General features: G+C 48.1%; 13 non-coding genes across 13 annotated transcripts; 5 read left to right on the plus strand and 8 right to left on the minus strand.

The window, feature by feature from the left end:
- Positions 1-461: 461 nt before the first annotated feature.
- Positions 462-534, minus strand: trnav-cac (transfer RNA valine (anticodon CAC)). Its single transcript has one exon. It is a non-coding gene; the product is annotated as a tRNA-Val (tRNA).
- Positions 535-985: 451 nt separating this feature from the next.
- On the minus strand, positions 986-1,057 carry trnae-uuc (transfer RNA glutamic acid (anticodon UUC)). Its single transcript has one exon. It is a non-coding gene; the product is annotated as a tRNA-Glu (tRNA).
- A 201-nt stretch (positions 1,058-1,258) lies between these two features.
- trnah-gug (transfer RNA histidin (anticodon GUG)) lies at positions 1,259-1,330 on the plus strand. The gene has a single exon. It is a non-coding gene; the product is annotated as a tRNA-His (tRNA).
- Positions 1,331-1,904: 574 nt separating this feature from the next.
- Positions 1,905-1,977, minus strand: trnav-aac (transfer RNA valine (anticodon AAC)). The gene has a single exon. It is a non-coding gene; the product is annotated as a tRNA-Val (tRNA).
- A 1,197-nt stretch (positions 1,978-3,174) lies between these two features.
- trnad-guc (transfer RNA aspartic acid (anticodon GUC)) lies at positions 3,175-3,246 on the plus strand. Its single transcript has one exon. It is a non-coding gene; the product is annotated as a tRNA-Asp (tRNA).
- A 1,158-nt stretch (positions 3,247-4,404) lies between these two features.
- trnae-uuc (transfer RNA glutamic acid (anticodon UUC)) lies at positions 4,405-4,476 on the minus strand. The gene has a single exon. It is a non-coding gene; the product is annotated as a tRNA-Glu (tRNA).
- A 201-nt stretch (positions 4,477-4,677) lies between these two features.
- Positions 4,678-4,749, plus strand: trnah-gug (transfer RNA histidin (anticodon GUG)). The gene has a single exon. It is a non-coding gene; the product is annotated as a tRNA-His (tRNA).
- Positions 4,750-5,323: 574 nt separating this feature from the next.
- trnav-aac (transfer RNA valine (anticodon AAC)) lies at positions 5,324-5,396 on the minus strand. Its single transcript has one exon. It is a non-coding gene; the product is annotated as a tRNA-Val (tRNA).
- Positions 5,397-6,585: 1,189 nt separating this feature from the next.
- Positions 6,586-6,657, plus strand: trnad-guc (transfer RNA aspartic acid (anticodon GUC)). The gene has a single exon. It is a non-coding gene; the product is annotated as a tRNA-Asp (tRNA).
- Positions 6,658-8,279: 1,622 nt separating this feature from the next.
- Positions 8,280-8,352, plus strand: trnam-cau (transfer RNA methionine (anticodon CAU)). The gene has a single exon. It is a non-coding gene; the product is annotated as a tRNA-Met (tRNA).
- Positions 8,353-14,612: 6,260 nt separating this feature from the next.
- trnas-aga (transfer RNA serine (anticodon AGA)) lies at positions 14,613-14,694 on the minus strand. The gene has a single exon. It is a non-coding gene; the product is annotated as a tRNA-Ser (tRNA).
- Positions 14,695-17,153: 2,459 nt separating this feature from the next.
- Positions 17,154-17,226, minus strand: trnar-ucu (transfer RNA arginine (anticodon UCU)). Its single transcript has one exon. It is a non-coding gene; the product is annotated as a tRNA-Arg (tRNA).
- A 1,935-nt stretch (positions 17,227-19,161) lies between these two features.
- trnar-acg (transfer RNA arginine (anticodon ACG)) lies at positions 19,162-19,234 on the minus strand. Its single transcript has one exon. It is a non-coding gene; the product is annotated as a tRNA-Arg (tRNA).
- Positions 19,235-19,819: the final 585 nt, after the last annotated feature.

The raw sequence follows: 19,819 nt of genomic DNA on the forward strand, positions 1-19,819 counted from the left end.
AGATCCCGCCACACTAAGAGGTGAGTGGGTCTGTTCGATGCACAAAGAACGCTTTGATAAGCGTCAAAGGCAAATCATTCCGAGTTGGTCGTTTGTGTTTTCCGTTCAGACGCGAAATGCTGAAATGATCTCTCGGCTCCTCGGTTGTCATTTCTGCTCCGTAAAGGAATCACAGCACGAGTCGGCTTCCAGCACGGTGGGTCGGGACACGATGCCGGGGGTCGGAGAGAGTGATGTCTTCCTCGTTAGTATAGGACCTGTCACGTGGACCTGTCACCTGTCCCCACCTGTCACGCGGGAGACCGGGGTACATCAGGACGCGCATTGAAGTGAAAGCAGGATGCGCTGCGACATGCACTGTGCAGATCCCGCCACACTAAGAGGTGAGTGGGTCTGTTCGATCACAGCGCTAGGCGAATCCCCAATCCCCTTTTGTGCGTGGCGACAGAAGAAGTCTGGTCTGTTTCCGCCCGGTTTCGATCCGGGGACCTTTCGCGTGTGAGGCGAACGTGATAACCACTACACTACGGAAACTGTGGTCAGATGTGCCCAGCGGCCCAGCGCTGAGCTTCGCCAATGCGATTCAGCTGCTTCCAGTGCCTTTATTGGGGTGCGCTGATGGACCGTGCTCTCTCTCCAGAGACCAGCACGCCTGTCATGGACGGAGCAGGAAAGGCGGCGCCACATTCTACAGCCCTCTCCACGCAATCGACGAAATCGGGCTACTGAAGTGGAGAAAATCGCCTCTCCAGAAAGTGCAAATATCATCTTGGAGAGTATAAATCCTATTGCCGAAGGTCAGCCCTGTCTACCAGAGTGACCCTCCCACCTCCTGCAGCGATGGTCAGCTCGTCTCACACGCGAGAAGTTTCGGCTGGAAACAAGCGCCCCCTCTTCTCGCACGTTTTGCACGTTGAGTAGTTTTAATGCGGCTCCTTCGTACACAGTGCTGATCTTTTGGAAAGCAGGAGGCAAAGTTGACACGTTCCCATACCGGGAGTCGAACCCGGGCCGCCTGGGTGAAAACCAGGAATCCTAACCGCTAGACCATATGGGAGTGCACAACCCTGCTGTTCCGGGCATCATGCAAGCAAACTACATAAATATGAGAAAACACGCAAGAGAGTTGTCACTCAGAGTGTCGAAGGGTCGATGTATACTGGGGCTCAGTTGAAATGCAACGTCAGGACTTTCCCGAATTATGTCACACGAAGAGAGCACAGCCTTTTCCGCCCTGCCACGTGTGTATCGGTAACTCGCCGTGATCGTATAGTGGTCAGTACTTTGCGTTGTGGCCGCAACAACCCCGGTTCGAATCCGGGTCACGGCAGAATAGGGGCGTCTGCTTTTACTACTTGCACGAATGAAGGCAAAAAAAAGCCAATTGATGTGAACGAACGGCGCTTTACAGAGGAGTACTGCCTGACTGGATCGTTGATGAACGACAGAGACCACTCCGACCTCTTCTCGGGTTTCTTCAATGACTTACTAAGGATCTTCTTCACATTCGCCCATGCAGGGGAAGCCAGTTACACCAAAGCAAACGCAGGAAAGTGCAATTCAAGCAGAGACCAGGAGGGACTTGTTTACACCGAGAGTGGTCGGAGAATGGAACAATTCGCCCAGCCCTGTTGCTGGAGCCGATTCTTGATGAGATCTTGGGCTCACTAAGAAGCCCCCGCTGGATGCTAATCTTTCTGTTGTTCTTGCAGGTCCTGCGCTGCTTTTGAGCCGACAGAGCTCGTCCTGATCTGTCGGCACAGCCCAATTGCAAATGATCGGCTCCGCATACAGAAGGAACGTGCGTTTGGTACAAGAGTGCATGAAGGTACCGGAAATACATTGGGAACAAATGACCGGTCGCTCAATACCTCTGTGAAGTACAGGAGCGTGCAAAACGAGGCTGTTTCCGCCCGGTCTCGAACCGGGGACCTTTCGCGTGTTAGGCGAACGTGATAGCCGCTACACCACGGAAACCTGCAGGGACTGCTGCTGGTGTCTCACTTGCGTTTCGGGCTGAGAAAGGGACGCGTCACTTTAGGCAGGGGGCGCTGGAGAGAGGAACAAAGGGCGCGATGAAACAAAACACCGAAACCCGGGATCTTTAGATCTTCAGTCTAACGCTCTCCCAGCTGAGCTATTTCGGCGGTGCACGGAGCCCACAGCCACCTGCTCCAGCCTTCCTGTGTTGCGGCATGAGCGCACCAAGAGTAGCAGGAGAGTGTTGCAGGAACGTCACTCAGAAGGAAAGCCACCCAGGTGCGCCCTCTGAGCTCTGTCCAGCGCATCTTCCTCGCATGGACTCCTGCCTGCGACGGGCAGGAAACAATTAGCAAGAACAGAACAACACCCCATGGGTGTCTCATGACCACACCTTAGGTTGTGACACGTGCAGGTGTGAGGGGTTGCCGGGCTACTTTGGAGCAGAGCTTGGGCGGAGGGAGGGCGGGAAAGCAGACAAAGAGGTGACACCTCAAGGTCTGCACGATCACAGCTCTCCGCCGCCCCAGGCTTCCGCTCGATAAGCTGCTGGACACACCCGCCCCTCCTCACACAGACCGTGGAAAAGCCCCCGAGTCGGAGGGCTCTCTCTTCCTCCCAGGAGCTCTTGGACACGACGCACAGACAGGGTGCGGGGAGCCGCCGCCTGCAAACATGGCTCCAGGCAGGACTCCACTCCGTAGGAGCCGCAGAGTAGAGGAGATGGGGGCAGCTTAGCTCCTGTGCAGAGACCTGAGCTGCTGTTGCTGCAGACGCTGTCTTTTCTGCACTCGGGGTAGGAGTGAATGTTGAGTTGCCCTTAGAAATGAAGCAGAGTACTTCAACGGCACGGGTGTGTGTGTGTGCGTGCGCCCTGGTGATTCTGGGAGACAGATCGAACCTGGGCTAAAAGAGAGGAGGCTTAGCCCTCTTCCATTTGCTACTTCAAAGTTGTACAACCCATTTGTATCTGCTAGGCGGCGCAGTTTATCGTGCACAAAGAACGCTTTGAAAAGCGTCCAAAGCAAGTCATTCCGAGTTGGTCGTTTGTGTTTTCCGTTCAGACGCGAAATGCTGAAATGATCTCTCGGCTCCTCGGTTGTCATTTCTGCTCCGTAAAGGAATCACAGCACGCGTCGCCTTCCAGCACGCTGGGTCGGGACACGATGCCGGGGGTCGGAGCGTGTGATGTCTTCCTCGTTAGTATAGTGGCAAGTATCCCCGCCTGTCACGCGGGAGACCGGGGTTCGATTCCCCGACGGGGAGTAGCTTTTCTTTTACCTCCTTAGAGAAAGGACTGCCTTTCACTTCTCTGTTTTCTAACACAGCGTCGTGCACCTTTTCATTGCTCTCGCTTTCAGAGCCTCCGCACGGCACACGACTCGACATCAGGAAGCACATTGAAGTGAAAGCAGGGAGCGCTGCGACATGCACTGTGCAGATCCCGCCACACTAAGAGGTGAGTGGGTCTGTTCGATGCACAAAGAACGCTTTGATAAGCGTCAAAGGCAAATCATTCCGAGTTGGTCGTTTGTGTTTTCCGTTCAGACGCGAAATGCTGAAATGATCTCTCGGCTCCTCGGTTGTCATTTCTGCTCCGTAAAGGAATCACAGCACGAGTCGGCTTCCAGCACGGTGGGTCGGGACACGATGCCGGGGGTCGGAGAGAGTGATGTCTTCCTCGTTAGTATAGGACCTGTCACGTGGACCTATCACCTGTCCCCACCTGTCACGCGGGAGACCGGGGTACATCAGGACGCGCATTGAAGTGAAAGCAGGATGCGCTGCGACATGCACTGTGCAGATCCCGCCACACTAAGAGGTGAGTGGGTCTGTTCGATCACAGCACTAGGCGAATCCCCAATCCCCTTTTGTGCGTGGCGACAGAAGAAGTCTGGTCTGTTTCCACCCGGTTTCGATCCGGGGATCTTTCGCGTGTGAGGTGAACGTGATAACCACTACACTACGGAAACTGTGGTCAGATGTGCCCAGCGGCCCAGTGCTGAGCTTCGCCAATGCGATTCAGCTGCTTCCAGTGCCTTTATTGGGGTGCGCTGATGGACCGTGCTCTCTCTCCAGAGACCAGCACGCCTGTCATGGACGGAGCAGGAAAGACGGCGCCACATTCTACAGCCCTCTCCACGCAATCGACGAAATCGGGCTACTGAAGTGGAGAAAATCGCCTCTCCAGAAAGTGCAAATATCATCTTGGAGAGTATAAATCCTATTGCCGAAGGTCAGCCCTGTCTACCAGAGTGACCTTCCCACCTCCTGCAGCGATGGTCAGCTCGTCTCACACGCGAGAAGTTTCGGCTGGAAACAAGCGCCCCCTCTTCTCGCACGTTTTGCACGTTGAGTAGTTTTAATGCGGCTCCTTCGTACACAGTGCTGATCTTTTGGAAAGCAGGAGGCAAAATTGACACGTTCCCATACCGGGAGTCGAACCCGGGCCGCCTGGGTGAAAACCAGGAATCCTAACCGCTAGACCATATGGGAGTGCACAACCCTGCTGTTCCGGGCATCATGCAAGCAAACTACATAAATATGAGAAAACACGCAAGAGAGTTGTCACTCAGAGTGTCGAAGGGTCGATGTATACTGGGGCTCAGTTGAAATGCAACATCAGGACTTTCCCGAATTATGTCACACGAAGAGAGCACAGCCTTTTCCGCCCTGCCACGTGTGTATCGGTAACTCGCCGTGATCGTATAGTGGTCAGTACTTTGCGTTGTGGCCGCAACAACCCCGGTTCGAATCCGGGTCACGGCAGAATAGGGGAGTCTGCTTTTACTACTTGCACGAATGAAGGCAAAAAAAAGCCAATTGATGTGAACGAACGGCACTTTACAGAGGAGTACTGCCTGACTGGATCGTTGATGAACGACAGAGACCACTCCGACCTCTTCTCGGGTTTCTTCAATAACTTACTAAGGATCTTCTTCACATTCGCCCATGCAGGGGAAGCCAGTTACACCAAAGCAAACGTAGGAAAGTGCAATTCAAGCAGAGACCAGGAGGGACTTGTTTACACCAAGAGTGGTCGGAGAATTGAACAATGCGCCCAGCCCTGTTGCTGGAGCCGATTCTTGATGAGATCTTGGGCTCACTAAGAAGCCCCCGCTGGATGCTAATCTTTCTGTTGTTCTTGCAGGTCCTGCGCTGCTATTGAGCCGACAGAGCTCGTCCTGATCTGTCGGCACAGCCCAATTGCAAATGATCGGCTCCGCATACAGAAGGAACGTGCGTTTGGTACAAGAGTGCATGAAGGCACCGGAAATACATTGGGAACAAATGACCGGTCGCTCAATACCTCTGTGAAGTACAGGAGCGTGCAAAACGAGGCTGTTTCCACCCGGTCTCGAACCGGGGACCTTTCGCGTGTTAGGCGAACGTGATAGCCGCTACACCACGGAAACCTGCAGGGACTGTTGCTGCTTGCGTTTCGGGCTGAGAAAGGGACGCGTCACTTTAGGCAGGGGGCGCTGGAGAGAGGAACAAAGGGCGCGATGAAACAAAACACCGAAACCCGGGATCTTTAGATCTTCAGTCTAACGCTCTCCCAGCTGAGCTATTTCGGCGGTGCACAGAGCCCACAGCCACCTGCTTCAGCCTTCCTGTGTTGCGGCATGAGCGCACCAAGAGTAGCGGGAGAGTGTTGCAGGAACGTCACTCAGAAGGAAAGCCACCCAGGTGCGCCCTCTGAGCTCTGTCCAGCGCATCTTCCTCGCATGGACTCCTGCCTGCGACGGGCAGGAAACAATTAGCAAGAACAGAACAACACCCCATGGGTGTCTCATGACCACACCTTAGGTTGTGACACGTGCAGGTGTGAGGGGTTGCCGGGCTACTTTGGAGCAGAGCTTGGGCGGAGGGAGGGCGGGAAAGCAGACAAAGAGGTGACACCTCAAGGTCTGCACGATCACAGCTCTCCGCCGCCTCAGGCTTCCGCTCGATAAGCTGCTGGACACACCCGCCCCTCCTCACACAGACCGTGGAAAAGCCCCCGAGTCGGAGGGCTCTCTCTTCCTCCCAGGAGCTCTTGGACACGACGCACAGACAGGGTGCGGGGAGCCGCCGCCTGCAAACACGGCTCCAGGCAGGACTCCACTCCGTAGGAGCCGCAGAGCAGAGGAGATGGGGGCAGCTTAGCTCCTGTGCAGAGACCTGAGCTGCTGTTGCTGCAGACGCTGTCTTTTCTGCACTCGGGGTAGGAGTGAATGTTGAGTTGCCCTCAGAAATGAAGCAGAGTACTTCAACGGCACGGGTGTGTGTGTGTGCATGCGCCCTGGTGATTCTGGGAGACAGATCGAACCTGGGCTAAAAGAGAGGAGGCTTAGCCCTCTTCCATTTGCTACTTCAAAGTTGTACAACCCATTTGTATCTGCTAGGCGGCGCAGTTTATCGTGCACAAAGAACGCTTTGAAAAGCGTCCAAAGCAAGTCATTCCGAGTTGGTCGTTTGTGTTTTCCGTTCAGACGCGAAATGCTGAAATGATCTCTCGGCTCCTCGGTTGTCATTTCTGCTCCGTAAAGGAATCACAGCACGCGTCGCCTTCCAGCACGCTGGGTCGGGACACGATGCCGGGGGTCGGAGCGTGTGATGTCTTCCTCGTTAGTATAGTGGCAAGTATCCCCGCCTGTCACGTGGGAGACCGGGGTTCGATTCCCCGACGGGGAGTAGCTTTTCTTTTACCTCCTTAGAGAAAGGACTGCCTTTCACTTCTCTGTTTTCTAACACAGCGTCGTGAACCTTTTCATTGCTCTCGCTTTCAGAGCCTCCGCACGGCACACGACTCGACATCAGGAAGCACATTGAAGTGAAAGCAGGGAGCGCTGCGACATGCACTGTGCAGATCCCGCCACACTAAGAGGTGAGTGGGTCTGTTCGATGCACAAAGAACGCTTTGATAAGCGTCAAAGGCAAATCATTCCGAGTTGGTCGTTTGCGTTTCGGGCTGAGAAAGGGACGCGTCACTTTAGGCAGAGGGCGCTGGAGATAGGAACAAAGGGCGCGATGAAACAAAATGCCGAAACCCGGGATCGAGCCAGGGACCTTTAGAACATACTCTCACGAATCGTTAGAATACGTGCGTTTGATCATCAATTGCGTAACAACCACATTCGTTCGACTTGAGCCATCAAGCTCATAGTTTTCAAATCTTGAAAGCTGTCATTGAGCACATCATAGTCTGCAGTACGCCCCGTAACTTGCGTACTTCAACAGAAAGAAGAGCAGACAGCTCCATAAATATGCGAGGCGCAGAGAGTGCAAGGCGAGCCGCACACGTTTCGGTGACTGAGAGAGGGCAGTTTTTGCTTCTGCATTTCCCAAGTAAGGACGCATGACAACAAGCGATCGCGGTGCTCATTTACGACATAGTGGTGATGAGTTTTCAGTACGTGTTCTTTTGAACGAGCAATGAGGTTGCTGCCTTGGACAGCTGACTGCACGCTCTCATTGTGCCACGTGATGAGTATTCACCAGGCTCGTTCAGTCATTAGTCACATTCCATCGTTTGCCATAAGCAGATGCTGCAAGGTGATGTGGATATCAGTTCCCAGTCTTGTGGACGAGGACAAAAAGAACACACAAGGGCTCATCCGCAAGTTGAACCCAGGACCTCCCACACCCTAAGTGAGAATCATACCCCTAAACCAATGAGCCACGGCAACACTTTCCATTTTATTCTGTCAGCGAGCTTGAGGACGGGGGAGAGGCGTCATTCGCTCGTCCAGTCAGACCTTCATCAATAAGTCAAGAAAGCCGCAATTACACGACTGCCTTGCAGACGAAGGGCAGTGAACTGCACCCGGTAAGAGGGGAACAAGCGGCACTAGGCGACACCGAGGCATGAGCCCCAGCGAGGGGGGTTAGCTTGCATGGTACAGCGCTCGCTTTGCATGCGAGAGGTAGCGGGATCATTTCCCACGTCCTCCAGGTGTGTGCTTAGAGCTTGATGTGCCGAAAGGTGTCCTTTAGCCTGTGGTCACGCCTTGCATGGAGAGCGTCATGCAGCTGTCAATCATTTCGCAGCCACGCCCCCTCTTCATCTTCTCTCTGCCTTAAGCGTCTCCGCCACTCTCTCTTGACATTTCATGTCAGCATGTCAGAAGTCCGAGTGACGTTTTTAATGGCTGAGTGAGGGCACGATGCTGAAGCAGAGAGGCCACTTCAGCCAGAGAGACTTGTGCTAGGTGAGATCTGAAAAACAGACTCGCAACAGAAACAGACCAAAAAAGTATCGGTGAGATCAAAAGGCAAATGCATGAGGCAAACTTTCCGGCTGAGTACTGCAGCTGGCCTCGTTGGCGTAGTTGGTAGCGCGTCAGTCTCATCATCTGAAGGTCCTGAGTTTGATCCTCACACGGGGCAGGGCTGCTTCCTCTCTTGCTCTTTTCAAACACTTGCGGCAACTGTTCGCTCATAACCACGTCTGGAATGCGTGACCTTTACAGGGGGGAGAAGCAACGCCGCATCCCTTTTCTAAAGAACATTCACATTCAGAAATAAGTCAAGAAATTTGCCATTACTTTCGCTCGCGCTGCTGTCAGCCTGCCCATGTTGCCAAAGAAAGATTCACTCGGCGTCAACATGACAGAACAGCGATCACTTGAAAACACTATTACACACTCCGTAAGCAAGAACTTCAGTGTTTGCAGTCACCCGATATGCCGATAGTCAAAGGAGCACAAAACACGAAGCGTCAAAAGACAAGATGAGTTGATGGAAAGAGCGTTGAATTGATGAGCACAAAAGTTCAGCTCGTACAATAGGCAACGAAGGTCCCGGCGTCATCATCGCACTTGAAAGGACTGCCTTGCAGACTAAGGGCAGTGGGAGGTTGCTGTTTTGAGATGGAGGCATTGGGATGGTGGGCCGAGATCTATTCTTCTTAAGGAATTCTTCATCGTGAAAGATCGGTCCACAGGTCATCCAAAGAACTTACAAATTTTTTGGACTCAGGGAATCACGTGCTTCCGGAAGGGAGTGAAGTGCTCAAACACATGACATGCCCCCTTGATCTCACATGCACAATTCTGCTGCAACATGCACAGCTACCGTCCACACCAGGCAGTGGGGCTTCAGCAGAATTTGCTACGCCACCTGCAATTACATATTCAGCTGCACACATATACATGGCCCCTCTGTCCTTTTCAGGATCTCAAAAAAAAGCATAGCGTGGTTTTCCTGCAACCTGATTGACCGCATCTCCCTCAGAATGTGCCCCGTTGCATTCATTGCTGAAGCAGGACGGAGGCTAACGGGCATGCCAGAACAGTTAGGCTCAGCGATCTCTCCAAAATATTGTGGTTGTAGTGGAAGAAATATGGTTTAAATTGTACCTTGGTATTTCAAACTCTCTCTAGAATGTTATCCATTTCTATTTTATTTTGACAGGAACTGGCTAATGACACTAGATGAAAAGAGAAGAAAGAAAACACAACGTTTCGGCTGTGGAGCCTTCTTCAGGTGTGAGGGCTCCACGGCTGAAATGTTGTGTTTTCTTTCTTCTCTTTTAAGCATGGAATAGACCTATTACTTGTTCCTTTGAAGCCTACGCATGCTGACACAGCTCCCCACCTGAACTGCTAATGATGCCTGGTAGTTTGTGGTACTTGGGTATTGTCTTATGTTTGCTCAAACTGCATATGTGTGATTGCATATTTTTGGGTATTTTCATATGTCAATATTTAATTCACTGACATTCCTGTATGCTTGGAAGAAAGGTAGATTGGATTTGGCACAGGACGCCTGCCCATATTTGTTGATCATTGTTGGGCTGGAAAAACAATGATAAAAAGTGTATGAAAAAAGCTCTCTCCAATATTTCCCTTCTCTTCGCCATGGTTACACTGCCCGTTCTTTCCGTCTTTGGTCCTTCTACAAAGATTCCAGGGCTCTTTTTCCACCATAATATCAGAATATTTTTTTTCTCTTTTAAAGGCTGTAGGTGGGGTGTGATGGACTGTACCACTATCATAGAAGATTTTTTCAGGACACATCACAGTTCCATAGTAGAATTTATCAATAGTAGAATTCCACAGGACATTATTTACCAACATATTACCCAGTGTGAGACTCTGCCAGTAAACCTCAGAGCATTGAGTTCTCCACTGATAAAGATGGCTGTCTGAAGTCATGAAATCCACTGCTGGGATGCCTGAGAGACAGTAATTGAATCTTGGCTGGAATTAGGCTTTCTATTAGTGTTGATCTTTGGGAATTATGTGGTAAAAAGGGAAAACTCCTTTACTTTAGTCACTTTGAATGTTCAAATGTACAGAACCTGCAAAACTAAGCAATGAAAAAAATCCATCACCACTCTCATGATAGCATAACTCATAGTCTCTGCTGTTATGTAACAATACACACTTTCAATTTTCTTATCGCCTGTCTCCAGAGAGAATGTTGTTAGTGCTGATGACCTTGAATTAGACCTTGTTAACTCTGTAAAACAATCTTCCTCTGCTTAGATTTTCACTCAGATTGATTTTGTTCTCAGATTATTCCTGGCAGGACTGAGTTTCTAGGAAATGAAAAGTGAAAGAAAAAGTACAGAAGATCAGCCCTTGAATATACAACATTGTGCAGTGAGATTGTTAAATGTATTAGCTGCTATCCTGTGCTAGAGCCTGTCGTGGTAAGCAGTGGATGACAGGATCTAGCACAGATACTAATGAAACACTGTTAATGAAAGATAAAACACTTGAGTCTTATTTTAGTTTTCCATTTCCCTTTCATTTGTGATGTACTGTACAACAGGCCACAGAACATGCACAAAAACAGATATGCACACATTCACACCAGGCAATGACAGTCTGCCCAGTCAGAATCTGAGCTGAGGTATCAGAATTCTGAATTCCCTGAATTCTGTCATGGATCATCCACAATAAGGGCAAAGTTTGAACACGAGGATCCCCAGGAGAGAGCCTAGTAACATAAATCTTGGAGCAAAAGCAGATGATTAACTTCATAGTTTGTGTGGTTGAGCCAAAGTTGAGCATGAGGATATGTGAGTCACCATTCTTAGAAATGGATCCAACTTCAGACAGGTGTCAAAAGTAAGAGTATACAGTGCTGGGGCAATGACACTTCAATGATCAGAAGGATAACAAGAGTTTTAATGCATTGAAATTGATTTTCTGGTGATGCACACTGTCATGGAACTATTAATTTTTTAAGGATCACTTACTGACGTCAGACAGCTGCCAATTCTCCAGACTGGAAGGATGAACAGTTTATCCCCCTAGGTACCATATTTCCATATTTCGAAGCATTGGAATAATACATGTCATACAGCAACATAAAAACAGGAAGACAAGTATCACAGCCCCTATAATCGGTGTTAGTAACTTAAAAGAAAAACATTCCCCCTCGCCCAAACAGTGATTCTAACCAGGAGAGAAAAGCCGGTGTATCTTTTATGCCTCTCTCTTTATTCACCTTGTCTTTTAGTTCTTTTAAATGCTGAATAGCGAGTGTAAGATTTCCGTAATCATAGTCATTAGCTGGAATATATGTACAACAGGAGTCTCCTACTAAAGCATAGACTCCTCCAGATGCTGCATTTTGAAGGTCCAGCACGAACCTGTTCTGAAGTGCCATTAATCTAACTCCCCTTAATTCTTGTTTGATAGCGTCTAAGCCTTCTAACATGATATTAATAAAAGAGTACATTTCATAAAAAGTCGCATGGGTGAGGCTGTAGAATGAGGCATTAAAGCACATATATAACAAGATGCATTAAATTTCTTTAACTTTACAGTATGATTTATAAATTTATACCACAAATTACTCATATCCCCCTCATTATCAGTTTCATTCAGCCAGTTTGTATACAAAGAGGCTTCGTGTTTAGATTCTTCCTCTTTTGGGGTGGTGACAGGCTTCTACATAAAAAGGAAAAAGGCTGTGCACATCAGTCCCAAGCAGGTTATCCCCATCTGTCCTTGTGGAGACATCACTCCTGCGCTTTGTTCAGTTCGTTTGTGACCTTTTTACAGTGGGAAGCATGAATCCAGGGCACCATTTCTGTGACCTTCACAGCAGTGGCAGTGGTCAGCAGCACCTGGTACAGCCCCCTCCACCTGAGTGAACACCATTTCTTTTTCCTGAAGTCTTTCACCAGAATCCAGTCTCCTTATTCACTCATTAGTTCTTACAGCACAGGTAAATCCCTGTGGGCTGGAGCCCAGCATAATCCTAGGCTTTTTTGGTCAACATTGGTCAACAGATTGGTCAACAACTGGGTAATAACTCTTAGAAAAATCTACACATTGTTCCCCTGCCTCAGCTGTGACGTTTTGTAGAACAATTCTAGCTGAAGTTGTAAAATTTCTCTTTGTTCCGTTCCTGCAAAACATCTTATTATGAACAAACAAACCACAATAATCATTTGCATCTAGGGGAATCACTCCCAAGGGTAACCCCCCTTAAAGCTATATTGTTCTACCCATCAGGTTCTGCCACTAGATAAGAGAACCTTTCCCATGAAATCATTTTTTGACCTTCATGATCCCTTCAGGGCGTACAATTAGCACAGAAGCAGCAGCTTTAGTCCACATGTTTTTCAAACAGGATATTAACGATATGATCATAACGAATAATACCAGACCCACAAATATGTATTGAACCAGAGACCCTCTCCATGTTCCTAGCACAGACTGTAGCCATGCACCAATACCCCAATCATCTGGATTGCAGGATTTACGAAGAAAATTATTTTCGCAGTAATTAATTTATTATATTTACTATATTTATTATACACGTGTAAATTAATTACTGCGAAAATAATTTACTTCGTACACTGTGCAGAGTGCCGTATACTCCTAGTTGCGGCACACACGATACATACAGTAAAAAGCCTCAGGCACTGTGTTAGATGTGTTTTCGACGTTATATATGCGTTTATTAATGTCGTCGATTTTACGGTTGCAATTCGACGTTGATTATACGTCGAGGCGACGTATATATACGTATAGCCGTATTTTCGCCGTGAATATACGTATATTCGACGAATCAATGCCCACTGGGTAAACTCTTGAGCAAACTCTGAACCAGCTCTAAGGAAAAGAATCCGATTAGACGTTACTTTGACTCATCTTTTTACGCTCAGTGCTGGATTGCTCAAACTCCAGCTAGGGTTAGGGTTAGCATTCCCACGCTACTTAGACACTTTGTTTACGCTCAGTGCTGGATTTTGGGAACTTCAGGACGAGTGGGAATTTTCTCCTATCTGTCAATTCTGTTTTGTTTTGGAGACTCTTGGCTGCCTATGTTGTACAGTGCAGCGTGAAGGAAACATTTTCCAAAACTGTGTCAGCTCAAAAGTTGTAAGAAAACCTCTCCAGCTGCTTTAACTCTCTTCATTTTTGTCATTTAATGTGACACTCGATGTATAACTGGAGCCTCACATATGCAAATGGTGAGGCTCCAGTTCGACACCACTTTACAGTATCTGACAAAAGCATGGCAGACTGTGCCATGACCGGCAGATAACTTCTGCATATTTTTACCATATTAAACATTGGAAATCCAACCACTTGCATTTGTGACACTTGATTTTGAATCCACCTAAGACACTCTTAAATCTTCAAACACTTTTCTCTTCTCCCGCAACACTCTTGTCTGTCGGCACTATGTGGCAGCGTTGCATGACAACCCATCTCACCACGGAAAGGAACCTAACAGCTTTGGTAAGAGAGGAGAAAAGAACCTGGCCCGTACGGGGATCAAACCCGTGACCTTGGCCATATTAGCACCACGCTCTAACCAACTGAGCTAACCGACCTCACGACGGTGGTCCTCTCTGTGCTGCAAAAAATCGAACTCAGGGAATTTCTTTTGCCCTCCTTTGAATAGAAAGCCGTGTAATTCAGTGTACGGGCTTTCTCGTGCAGTTTCATGGTTCTTGTAACCCAAATCCTACACTGGCCTGAAGTGTCCCCCTATTTCACAGCATTTTTCAGCTGATTTAAAATGTACCTAAAGGAGAAGCATTATTGAAGACCATCAATTACCAAGAGCTTTTGTCAAAGGTTTTGGTGGTCATTTTTAATGACCACAGAGCACTATGACCTCGGTTTTACATCTCATCCGAAAGACAGCGCCCTTTTACAACACAGCGTCTCCGTCACTATGCTGGGACATCGGGACCCGCACAGACCTCAGGGTGAGCGCCCCCCCGCGGGCACCATTAACACCGCTTCCAGCTGGAAGCTTTGTTTTTCCCTGTAGCTTACACTCATCCGGGTACTGACCTGGCTCACACCTGCTTAGCTTCAGTGGGTTTTCAGTTGCGAGTTGCAAGGGGATGCAAGTGATGGAGCCGCTCGCTGCAAAAGCCACTGTATTGGCCGGGAATCAAACCCAAGCCTCCCGCGTGGCAGGCAAGAATTCTACCACTGAACCACCAATGCTCAGTGCCTGGGCCTTCAAAAAAGACGCTTTTTTGGTGCTCTGTGCAAAAAGCGTCGACATATGCTTCCAGCTGCAAAATGCCATTCGCGGATGCTGAAGAATTTATTTCCAAGGCAGCGGGTACAAGCGATTGGGCGTTTTAAGACCACCAGGAACAGCAAAGAGGCGCGCTTCTTTGCTTGCGCCGGAACACACCGACTGGAGGCGGACAACGTAATCGGCAGGATTCGAACCTGCACGGGGAGACCCCAATGGATTTCTAGTCCATCGCCTTAACCACTCGGCCACGACTACAGCAAGCCCCGCTGCCGCTGCGTTCTTGCTACAATCTTACATGGATCGCGAGGCGCCGGCGGAAGCCTATTTCAAAGTCGTTCTCCGTTTCAAAAAAACATTTCCAAAATACAAGCCTTGCAGACAGACACGCCTCAGAGGACTTAAGGGTGGCTTCATGTCGGAATGATAAAGTCTCCCCGTCCGGACATGAAAATGCCACTTTGTTACACACAAAAAAAGAATCAACAACAGAGAAATGCCCACAAGCATTTGAAAAGCCGCACCACGTCGCACTTGAAATAGCTCTTACATTAGTGGTAGACGCAGGAATCGCCTTTTTATTTACGCTCTTACCAACGCGATGGAAAGCAAAACAAAGCAAAGCAGAGCAAAACAAAACGAACAAACGAAAACCCTCACGTCCCGCACTTGCATATAACGCCGTTACGTGCCCAAGCGGTATTGTACGTCATCCTAGCACTGCACGCCGGTGCGTATGGTATATGGGAACGAGCACACGCCACGAATCGTCTCGAATCACTCCCTACAGCTGTAAGGTGCCTAGAAGCGTGCACCCCCAACATTCTTCTTTGCTCATCTGTGAAAGGTAAACTCTTGAGCAAACTCTGAACCAGCTCTAAGGAAACTAATCCAATTAGATGTTACTTTGACTCATCATTTAAGGGATCCTTGTTAATTGGAGAAATCAATGATTTCGAATGAATTCTGAATGCGTTAAAAGACAGCTATACACAGAAAACATGCAGGACACTGCTCATGATGTTTCCCAAGCCGAAACAGTGCGTTTTTCCAAGCCATCTGACCAAGCCTGCCCACTGAAAACTGCAGGAGATCGTGTAAAGACGTTCAAGTTTGTAACTACTGCACGCACAGGAAGCAGAATAAATTCCTCTATTCAAACTGTCAAAGGTTTGCTTTGCGAACGCTGCAGGACATCGCACAATCTCTTTTGAACAGGGACAAACGATTTCTTATGGGGCGCAGTAAGTACAGACGTTTAAAAAGCTCCACTCATGCCAATGATGCAGCATGAAGAAGCGCAACCTAAAGTTTGCATTCCTAGCACTGTTGCATTCCCCGCATCAGTAGCTAAGAGAATATAATTTACGACTCTTGTTAATGCAGTTTCAGAAACCAGACTGAAATTTCTCAAGTATATTATTTGAATCCATTTGATGTTGGGCAACAACTATTCTTTCAAGACTTTTAGATTGAAATGGGACCTTTGAGACAGGCCTGTAGTTGTTAAGAACTTGTGGATCCAAATTTGACTTCTTAAGGAGCGGTCTAAGAACCACTACCTTAAATTGATCATGTACGACGCCTGACGCAAGCGATGCATTCATCATACTAATTATAGGTCCTGCCAGTCCTTCGAGGGAATCTTTGACTAGCTGAGTGGGGATGGGATCTAGCAAACAGGTGGTTTACTTTGTCTTACGTCTGTGTTCATGAGTCCACCATAAGAAGAAATCTGAACAGGAGTGGTGATCATGCGAGGTCACCACGGAGGAAACCACTGCTCTCCCCCCAAAAAAAACCACCACTGCCCCTCTCAAGTTTGCTAAAGACCACATGGATGTTCCACAACTCCTGGAACAATGTTCTGTGGACAGACGTGACAAAAGTTGAACTTGTTGGTAAATGTGCACAGCGTTATGTTTGGAGATAACAAAGCACCGCATACCAACTCCAAAACCTCATCCCACCTGGGAAGCATGGCGGAGGCTGTACGGCTTGCAATCATCGAGGGACCGATGAATTCCGAGATGTATCAGGAAATTCTACAGCAGAATGTCAGGGTGTCTGCCTGTGATCTATAACTCAAAAGACGCTGGGTCATGCAGCATGACAAAAACAAAGGAGTACATCAACAACAGAGTGGCTGAAACAGAAGAAATTCCGTATGTTGGGATGGCCAAGTAAGAGTCCTGACCCCAATCCCATTGAAGTGCTGTGGCGTGATCTGAAGCAGGCCATTCAGCGCAAGACATCCCAAAAATATACATGAACTGAAACAGTTTTGCATAGAGGAATAGGCCAAAATACCTCCTAACCGCTGCTCAGGTCTGACAAGCCGCTACAGAAAGTGGGGGTTGAGGTTTTTGTCATAAAGGAGGTTCCACTAGCTCCTTAATATAAGGGTTCACGTACTTTTTCCATCAATGACCTTGATTGTTTAAACCATTTGGTCAATAAAGAAACAGCAATGTCAAATGTTGGGCGTGTGTTGTTTGTGAAATCAGACTCTCTTTATTAATTATTATGACTTAGATAAAGATAAGATCACATGTTAGGAGCCATTCATGCAGAAATCCACATCATTCTGAAGGGCTGTTTACAAAAGTTTTTCTCCCAACTGTATGTGAGAGAAAAGCAGAGACGCTCACTGAGTAAGGTGGGGTTGCAGCTTTGCAAATCACAAGGACATTTGTATGCTCAAAATGGGACAGGAGCATCCCAGATGGGACTCAAACCCACAATCCCTGGCTTAGAAGGCCAGTGCCTTATCCATTAGGCCACTGGGGCACACTGGGTTGGGTCGATCACGCTGATGAAGAGCCAGTTTAGTTTTCCTTTGCTTTTTCAAAGGGATCCCCAAAATTAGGGAAGTTAGGCAGCAGAAGGTTTACTGTGACCTGAGAAGGACCGGCATCCAATCACGGTGGTACACACACACGCTCTCACTCATCTGAGCTACACGGCTACCAAGATGATCTCAGGTGCGCCGAGCTGGTACGGAACATATTGAACTGATCGACGGCGAATTGTCTCTCAGACAGGCTTTTCACCTCTGAGCTCCCTGACTGACAGTAATCAGCTAGGTAGTGAAACAGTCAGCTGCTTCTAAGCCTTAAACAGCTTAAACAGTTTACCTTGCACAGATGCACAAAGATTAATGATGGGGGTGCACGCTTCCAGGCGCCTTACAACTGTAGGGACTGATTAGAGACAATTCGTAGCTTGTGCTCATTTCCCTCTATTCCCCGTGTTGCAGTGGTAGGATGACGTAAATTCCTGCTTCGACACGTAACGGCATTATAATCAAGTGCAGGAGCTGAGGGCTTTAGTTTTGTTTCGTTTTCCATGGCGTTCGTAAGCGCGCAAATCAAAGGCAATTCCTGCGTCTAACACGAATGTAAATGCTTTTGAAAGTGCAGTGTGGTGCAGCTTGTAAAATCCTTGTCCACATTTTTGGTTTGTTGATGTTTTTTCTGTCTGCCAAAGTTGCATTTTGACATCCGGACTGGGGGACTTTACCATTTGAACGTGAAGCCAGCCTTAAACCCTCTGAGGCGTGTCTGTCTGCCGGCACGAATCTTGTGAAAGGTATTTTTTTTAACGAAGACCAACTTTAAAAAGGTTTCCGCAGCCACCTCGCAGTCCGTGTTTGATTATAGGAGGAATGCGGCGGCGTTGAGCTCGCATTTGTCGTGCTCGAGTGGTTAAGGTGATGGGCTCGAAATGCGTTGGGGCTTCCCCGCGCAGAGTCGAAACCTGCCGACTCCGGCGTCTGCCGCACGTCGCCTTGTGCCTGCGCGGCAGAGGCGAAGTGCCGCTTCTCCTTTCCTGGTACTATAACAACGCGAAATCGTTTGGACCCGCTGCCGTGGAAATCAATTCTTCAGATAACCACGCATTTTGCGTTCGAACCTCTGGTGCTCTACTTATGCCTTTGAAAACCTAATGAATAAAGCTGAAAGAACCGACACGATATGTAGGTGCTGGTAAAGCACGCAGTAAAGAACTGTTAACAGCAAGGGTTTCAGTGGGTTAACTGAGGAGAAGGCGTGATCGCTAATTGTTGACTTTTTATTTGGTGTAAGAAACACTCTTACTGTGCATGACGTGCAACAAATGTAGCCACAGAAATTGCATCACGCTTTCATGTATGCTATTGCAGACACCAACGTTGCCTAGATAGAAAACCGAAATAGCCGTGGGTTTGCTTGCCGGTCTGAAGGATCTCTCTTCGAATCTCTATAATTTGTCAATGAAAGTAAAAGGCGCTGCAATCTCATACGTTCAGAATCAAACCCGCAGCTGTTGTTCGACTTTATTTCTTGACTAATTACAACTGAGTGTCGCATGAGCAGTTACGTAAACTTGTCTGGTATATTTGAACACAAATGCCGTTCTTCAATTAAAACTAACAGTACATTGTCAGGGACATTCAGTTCTATACAAACAAGAGACAGACAAGAGAATATTTCTACCGTTCATGTGGACTACGTGTTGACTTACTGATCGGAATAATTGAAAGGTTCGGGCTCATAGCCGATGCAGTGCGTGCTAATTAGAACAGCAACGCTGAGCTCTCAGCACCGTACTGAGCCCAGGTGTTTTTCTAAAGCTGTCAGGTGCAGTTCATTTACATGAAGGAAATCTCTTACTGGGTACGATTACAATGCAGTAAGTAGCACAGACTTCTTAGGGAGTAGCCCGATGCGTTTAAAAACGACCTGAGTCAGGCAGGAGTCGAACCTGCAATCTCCTGATCCGTAGTCAGACGCGTTATCCATTGCGCCACTGGCCCTGGTGTGACAGTGCAGGACTGTAACCCAGTGAGATCAGCACTGCAACTAGTAAAATATTACCCCCGGTCCATTCTTTTCCAAAAGTGAGAAACACCTGTTTTCTACATCTTGTCTGTTTTAAAACCATATCTCTTTAAACCAAACCAAGAGTTTGTCTTTTGCACTGATATTCTGATTCATTTCGATTTCAAAGAAAAAAAAAACATAATCTTCCAAAGCATCATAAAATTGTCCATTCTTCCAGACTCTACTTCTCTCTTGTAGTAGTACAGCAGACCTTTCCAGGTGAGCAGATCACAGAGTCCGAAATATGCTTCCTCCATCAAGCAAAGTACCTGAACATGACTCTGTCTTCATAAAAGCGCCCCTGTAATAAAGAAATTAAATCCGAAATCAAGAGGGAAGTTGCCTACTGAAGTTCAAGAAGTCATCAATTTTAACCTAGCAACACATTAAAGGCTGCATCTATACAAGTACGATTCTAGAAATGCTCACCAGATTACGTTTTAAGAAGGAACTGTGCCTCAGGTTCCGCCGAGATCTTAACTTGGATGGTAGGATTCAGAGTCCGGAGTGCGGACTGA

Source organism: Lepisosteus platostomus, unplaced genomic scaffold, assembly GCF_059453375.1.
Source record: "Lepisosteus platostomus isolate fLepPlt1 unplaced genomic scaffold, fLepPlt1.hap1 Scaffold_30_H1, whole genome shotgun sequence".
In the NCBI taxonomy this organism is placed as follows: Eukaryota; Metazoa; Chordata; class Actinopteri; order Semionotiformes; family Lepisosteidae; genus Lepisosteus; species Lepisosteus platostomus.